Consider the following 7,842-nt stretch of genomic DNA (forward strand, 5'->3'; position numbering starts at 1 on the left):
AGGGTACCCAGGTGAGTTGGGAGTGGGCCCGAGAGGCCGTTGCTTGTGTGTGGTGAGTTGGGAGTGAGCCCGAGGGGCTGATGTTGTGTGCTGGTGAGTTGGGAGTGAGCCCGAGGGGCTGATACTATACTGAGATTTACATATTGAGCCCGAGGGGCAAGCTTTTGATTTATCCTTACTGTGGAAATTATTTGTCTTTACTGTTTTAAAAGAAGAATTATCTGATACTCACTATTTTACTGTATAACTGATTTTACTGCTTGGGATAGCGCTATATTGTGCCGTTATGAGATTTCATGTTTTCAGTCGTTATTTATTTTTATTACTCACTGGGTCGGAGTACTCACATTACTCCCTGCACCATGTGTGCAGATACAGGCAGAGCTGAGTTCGCTCCTGAGCGTTGATTCTTTCCAGACCAGGCGGTGACTAGGAGTAACGAGGTAGCTGTTGACGTCCGCAGCCCCGTTTTCTCCCTTATCTTTGTTATTTATGATAATTTCAGACTTTGTAAAATATTAGTAAACTCGGTAGTAGCTCATGACTTGTGACACCCCGATTTCGGGCTGAGTTGGGATGGTTTTCCTTGTTCTATCACGTTTATTTCGCATTTAAGATTATATTGCCCATGATTTAGACTTATTCTTGCTAAGTAATTATAAAGAGATGTACTGTTTTGTTAATTGGCTGGCCTTGTCCTCACGAGAGGCGCCATCACGATCGGGTTGAGATTTTGGGTCGTGACAATGTTAATATAATATAGAAGAGAGAGAAGATTTGGTGTAAAAAATGGTGTAATGGTTGGAATAAATTTGGTGTTACACCATTTTGGTGTGAAATTTGGTGCAAGAAATGGTGCTAGCCTTGGAGATGGCTTAAATAGTTTAGGCCTCAAGCTAAAAGTGATCTTTGCCCTTAGATTTTGTCCCTATTTTAAATACTGTAGCTATTGGGATTTCTTTCTGGATAACGTTAGATTCGGATATAATATTTGCTCAATCAGTTTTAAATTTTCTCACAAAATATTGAATTGTTGTCTGATTTTACAATAATTTACAAAATTTTAGACTGTAGTCTGATAGTTTTACTATAGGACATTTAGTTTGCTCAAAATGATCTTTGATCATGGTTTAAGAGGTTCATCGATTGCAACATCAATAAAAAGATGATCATTTACTCAATGAGAAATTTATTTATCACCTTTATTTAGGTTCCTTATTAATTACTTTGTATATCTGTATTTACAAGTTATATACAAAATAATAAAAAAGAAAAAATTCAAGATCCCTTAATTTTAGCATGTCAGGTAGACGATACCCACCCCGATTTCTAATACCCTTCTCCCATTATTTAAGATTCTGGACTTTGACTAAAATTTTAGCTATACTTTACTAGAAACCTAATTACCACCTGTATTTAGGTTCTTTATTAATTACTTTGTATATTTGTATTTGCAAGTTATATACAAAATAATAAGAAAGAAAAAAATCAAGACCCCTTAATTTTAGCATGTCATGTACAAGATACCCACCCCGATTTCTAATACCCTATTCCCTATATTTAAGATTCTGGACTTTCCCTAGAATTTTGGTATTTTCTTATTTCACCTTTACGAGGAAATAGTTTTCTTTTTTTAGAAACGAGGAAATAGTTGATAAACTAAACCAAAGTCGCCGACATATCCGGGTTAAGCGAAATAGATCACTTTTTGTAAGTGAAAAAAAAAAAGAAAAGATGTGACGTTATCTTATGTGATTTCAATCCTTGGAAAATAAAAGTGAAAATAAAGACCTTTCAAACTCGTATTCAATTTTGGGGTTGTTATTCCCTCCAGGCTGATATTCCCTTTAATTCACGTGGCATTTAATTTGCCGTGTTTGCAGAGCCATTTGAGCACATGTGAGAAGCCAAAATCAAAGCAATTTACAATTCTTTGCATTAATTTTCTTTTTTTCTTCTCTCTCTACGTTTACTTCTTCTCCCTTTAAGTCCCTCCCCCACCTCAACAGCCTCATTTTCCACATGGAACAAGATCTACTTGTTGCAAATGGCTTTAGCATTATATTCTTTAGGTTAATAAAGTGACACATCTATCCACCAATATAATCAATAGGCTGCTGAGCTACCAAAAAGTTGAACTTTAATAGCCATTGAAGTATATTAAAATACAACATATCTTTGGAAAAAAATAATGAACATGAAAAAAAACGTATGTAAGAAGATCTATCACCAATGATTGGTAGAGAGACAGAGAAAAAAGAGGGAATGAGAGAGAAACGATAAACAAGTGAAGGAGCTCGTGCCAGACACCCCAAAACAGAGAAGAATAGGCGGGAATATAATGTAATTATTTTTGGTCAACCGACCAAATGTATAACCTACCCATGAAAAAGACAAATTTTTAATGAATTTGACGCAGTGGTTGGTGGGTAATAAACATTTCCTTTCCAAAACATTAGAAGCAGTGTTACTAATTAATTAAAGACGATTGATTTCTAATGGAATCTCAGTAAGTAAAAGTCGTAATAACAAATAGATTGCTCCGCTTCCAAAATATTATCTGATGCACAATTGAATACTGTCATGAACGGGCACACATGAAGGCTAGCCGGATCAACTTAAGTTAGCCGTAGTCTTTAATTTCTTTCACATTGTAAAAACAAATAAAGAAAATACTCCCTCTGTCATGAATGGGCACATATGAAGGCTCGATAATGAGGATGTTGAGATAGACGTGTGAGCATATTAGGAGAGATAAGATTAAGAATAAAGATATACGAAATAAGATGGAAGTAGCTTCTGTGATGGACAAGATGTGAAAAATGAGGCTGAGATGGTTTGGTCATGTGAAGAGGAGATGCACAGATGCCCCAGGAGGTGTGAGAGATTGGATATGGCGCGTCCAAGAAAAGGTAGAGATATGCCAAAGAAGTATCGAGGAGAGATGATCAGGCAGTACATGATAAATCTTTAGCTTACCGAGGATGATATGACCCTTAATAAGAGGATGTGGAGGTCGAGTATTAGGGTAGTAAGTTAGTAAATAGTCGAGTGCATTTCTTTTTCAACTTGTTTTTCTTTTCTCTATACTTGTAGTACTAGTGTTATCTCCATATTTTCTATTCTTAAATTGCTATTACTACCTGTTGTTTCTTTTGCTTCAGTTATATTATTTTTCTGATGGTCGTTACTACTTTTCTATCTGTAATTTTTTGTTATAATTGTTGTGATTGCGCTTTCCTTGAGCCGATGGTCTACCGGAAAAAAATCTTTCTACCTTCACAATATAGGGGTAAATGTTTGCTTACATAGTTGATAGTACCCAACCCGAATTCCACATGTAAGAATGCACTGAGTATATTATTATTATTTTTTACTACAACAAATTTGGCCTAAGGCCACACTAACTTTAGGCAATGGTTGGAAGCGTTGTCAAAAACGTCTACGGCAACGCTTATAAAGGGGTGACCTTTGTTAGTCACTTTTGGCTACGAAGTTTAGACCACGCTGGTTAAGAGTTCTCTTTGAGTATATAGACAACGCATTATAAGTGTTGCCAATTCAAATAACATTTGGCAACACATACTCACCTATATTACAACGTTTTTAGAGCGTCCCATTTTTTAATCCTAAAAGCAACCTTTTATAAGCGCGCTCTAAACTTTTCCAACCAATATTTTCATTAGAAGTTTCCCTCCATTATTTTTCCTAATGAAATATTTTCTCCTATTTTCTAAAAGGAAAAAGGACGCACAGTAAATATTTGCCCATTTTTAATCCCACACCTCTATCGATTTGCTGGGGCTGAAGAAATTTCTATTTTTACTGCCGCATCTTCCACCACCTCCATTGCCGATGTTACCGTTGCTTCTACATTAATGGTTGATTAAGTCTTGAAATGGTAACCTCCTGCCCCTTTATTTTCCGTAGTTTCCAGTTTAGGGTTTTGATTATTTGAGTACTTCGATTAAGGCTTTGAATTAGGGTTTTGGTTCCTTCAACCCACCTTGATAGTATCTCCATTGTCGTCCAATACCCAGAGGTTTACTCGCAGAGCACTCCCGTGTAATTTGCTCTGTAATTGCTAATATTACCACTAATACTTCAATATCCCCTTCCACTACTTTGATTTTGCTCGCTCTTTTTCATCCCCGTATAGTTTGTTCTCTACCTTAGTGAGTTTTTCTTTTTCTTCGCCAGAAGTTAAGGCTTGTTGTTGGAAGCTCACAATTTTCTTCCAGATTTTGAGAATCATTGAGAACTCTGTTCTCCATATCATGCTTGTGACTATAGGAATTGGGCTTTTTAAGTAGGTTGCTAATTTGTTTCCGTACCTAAGTCTTTTGTCATGTTTTTGAGAATCTAGAGATGTTCTTTAGTGTATAAATACTGACATAGATAAATTATCAATAAATTATTTTTTCTAATGTTGGTTATTCTAGATAGAAAGAATCCTTTTGTTGCTACTTTTCAAGGATTTGCCAGTGGTGGGTGCTTAGAATAGGCTATGGTTTGTTATTTTCGTAAATTGTACTGTTCAACTTTATGGTTTTACACTTTTGTAGCCTTCAGTTTTTAAGCTGACATGTTTATATCATTGGTTTATTCTAGTGGTTCAGTGCTCGAATTGCAACATCGAGAGCTGAACTTGCTCTACCTGAACTGAAGGTTGGAATTATTTAGTTGTGGAGGTTAAAATGTCTTGCTTCTTTAAATTATTGTTGCTTGACCAAGATCTTGCTTCATCCTTAATGCATTATTTTTCTGATGAAGTTGCACATATGCTCGACGGAACTCAATGTCTTCCATGGCTTGTTTGGACATTAAAGGCCATTGAAATACCCCAATTCTTACATAGCAAATGCAATGGGTCGAAGCCGATTTAGTTCTGTTGAAATTGGCAAAAAAGATAGCCCATTCTTATATAGCTTCTTGCAGTAACATTTAATAATGTTTAAACTCGGCAAAGCTACCTGCCTTTCTTTCAATGCTTTAAGATGGAAGTAGGTCGAGTATAGGGCTTTCTCGATCTCCGTCCCTACCGATGTATTTTTACATCCCACAGCTTCGGCAGATTGCTTAGCCCCATTCATCTTCTTGAACTAATTGACATTTTTGCGTTGTTAAAAGGTTATCTAAATGCAAAAAGAATAAGGTGTTGTATTTTTTCTTTTCCATCTATATTTGTACTAAAAACTAGTTATTACCATGTGACAATCATCCAAGATCAATATTTCTGATGAAGGGAAGGAGTTGGTATTATCTATGATGTGGTATCTTCTTAAGACCTCTTAGTAATTTCTCGTATATGGGCATTACATATTGCAAAGGGACGTAAAGCGCATACTAATAGACTTCAAAGGATAGATAAAATTAAACATATACATGAGTTATCTGCTATCCTAGAAACTACTAGACAACATGTTTTGAAGACTTCTCCAGGCATGCACATTATACAGCCTGCCTCGATGTTATTGAAGAGAGCATTTCTGGAGGATATACCGGATGTTGTAGACATTTCAACTAATTAGTGTAAACTCAGTTATTATACCTTGACAATCTAAGTTCTTGTCAAACAGAGGAAGTAGAAATGGAGCGGAAGGGGTATGCTGTTGATTTGTCGATGTAAATTTGTTTCCAGCTGTCGTTTACAAGATTGTATAGCAGTTTCACTTAGATTTTCTACATGAGGTCCTAGATTTTCATCTCTACTATTTTCTTTGTGGTTGTTTTGATTGTCTTTCGAATATTTATTTATTAGATTTTCATGTCTAGTTTATTTTGTCAGTTATTGAGTTAATGTCTTGTGGCTATTTGTAGGAGGACAAGGTTTTCAGAGAATTAGTAATCTCAAAATCGGCTAGAGGTCTGCTCCATATGGATTTTGATGAATGTGCAACATCAAAGGTACAATTGATAACCCAAACATATATATGTCATGAGATTCACAATTACATGTTACAAAGGAATAATTTCCATGTGCATCAGAATACGAAACCAATATTAAAGGTTTAAAGTGCTTAAATGATAGGGAAAAAGTTCTTAATATATATTTTAACTACGTGATTGGGTATTGAGATGTCATGTAAATGTGTTAGCCTATGCTAACATTGTTTTCATTTAAAGATGAAGCTAATATTCTTTTTGGTACTGTGAGATATGTTATGGAATTTTAATATACTATTCTATTTTACATTTGATTGATCACCGAATCATAGAGTATTTATGATATGATGATCTAAAGTAACCAGAGGTTGAGCTTCTTAACAGAGGAGGGAGTTTTATGTAAATGATGTTTCCATGATGGGGTTTGAGGTTTTGGTCTTCTTTGTATTAAAAAAGTAATGTATTTGTTGAAGCTAAAGATGGGATTCGAAAGCATTATTTTACATTTTTGATTGGTAACCTTTTCAGATTTGTTAATTTCATTTTGGTTCTTGGCTTCCTATTAAACTTTGTCTTGTTAGCAATTCAACTGGGAGAATGCAGTCAGAATGTTTAGTGTGAGCACGCAGAACTGTTGTACTTTAGGATTTTTGAGATGCTTGAATTTTGAACAAGCTTTTAATATCGAACTATTGTAAAATTGATAAGGTTGAGTAGGTGGAAACAAAGAGAATTTAAAACTTATAAATGTTAATGATTGAATTATTGATTGATTCTTTTATCCATTACATATTGCATGATACATAGTTCACGAGTCGTATCTTTTTTACATTATCATCGAAGATATGAAAGTTTATGTATATGTAAAATAACAACAACTCAGTGTAATTTCAAAAGTGGGGGGGGGGGGGGGTAATTTACTCTTAAATCTGATTAATCATCAATTCTAGAATCTGTATTATAAAGTCATACTCATCAAACCTATTATTTTCTTGGACCTTTCTTTATCTGTAATAGCATTATTCTATCAGCTCTTAATTTGGATATGTCTTTCTATAATGGACATGATCGAGTGAATGTATACTTGTGTTCAGGTAATGGATACGACTGATTGAAATTTGAAAGTATCTTCTTTTTTTCTTCTATTTTCTGATATGTATTTTTCATAGAAGTACAAAAGGAAGTGTTGATGATAATGCAAAATACAAAAGAAAGTGTTGATGGCAATGCACAAAAAAGAAAAACAACTAATGAAAAAACTGATAAATGTTGAGAAGTATTATAGCGTACCCCTACTAGTTTGGTTAGGCTTAAGTCTTATACTTATAATAGACATCTGCTCTTAGAATAGTGCTTAGAATAGTGCTTGGTATTTAAATTTTCAAGGAGAAAACTCTGTCACATTGCTATGAGTTTGCACTTGCATATTATTGATTTCTATCTAATTACTAATTTTATTTTAAATGTGCAGGAAAGTCTTTGTGAGCAGTTGGAAATGGTGGCCAAGCGACAATTTGATCTAATGGAATTTAATCACCAAGACTTTGGACAATTATGATTTTTGTTATTTCTGATACTATAATAATACATTTGCTTTTTATAAAGTTAATTGCTAGCATGCCCCTTGTGACAATTTTCTTTATGTTGATGTATTACACGAGGTTTACTCCTTGTTTGAAGTACATTGCAAGTTTATGCATTTGAATTATTCTTTTATTATCTTCTAGTTCATTGAGTGCTTGAGATCTTTATACTTACATTTGAATGGAGGATATATATAAAAATATAATTCACTAACCTCATAAGCATGGCAATAGGGATTAGCAAATTTGTGGCCTATATAGTAGTAAAAGCTATACTTTACAAGTGTTGCTTTAAGAGCTACAAATCAATTATTAATAAATGCAATAAATGATTGTAACGGGCAGAACAAGGCAATTAACAGGCACGGGATTG

At 34.4% G+C, this 7,842-nt stretch overlaps 1 long non-coding RNA gene across 1 annotated transcript; it reads left to right on the forward strand.

Annotated features, from left to right (window-relative positions):
- Positions 1 to 3,522: 3,522 nt before the first annotated feature.
- LOC104217155 (uncharacterized) lies at positions 3,523 to 7,605 on the forward strand. The gene is made up of 3 exons (XR_011404562.1): positions 3,523 to 3,901; positions 5,821 to 5,907; positions 7,358 to 7,605. It is a non-coding gene; the product is annotated as an uncharacterized lncRNA (long non-coding RNA).
- Positions 7,606 to 7,842: the final 237 nt, after the last annotated feature.

This window comes from Nicotiana sylvestris, chromosome 12 (assembly GCF_000393655.2).
Source record: "Nicotiana sylvestris chromosome 12, ASM39365v2, whole genome shotgun sequence".
Classification (NCBI taxonomy): Eukaryota; Viridiplantae; Streptophyta; class Magnoliopsida; order Solanales; family Solanaceae; genus Nicotiana; species Nicotiana sylvestris.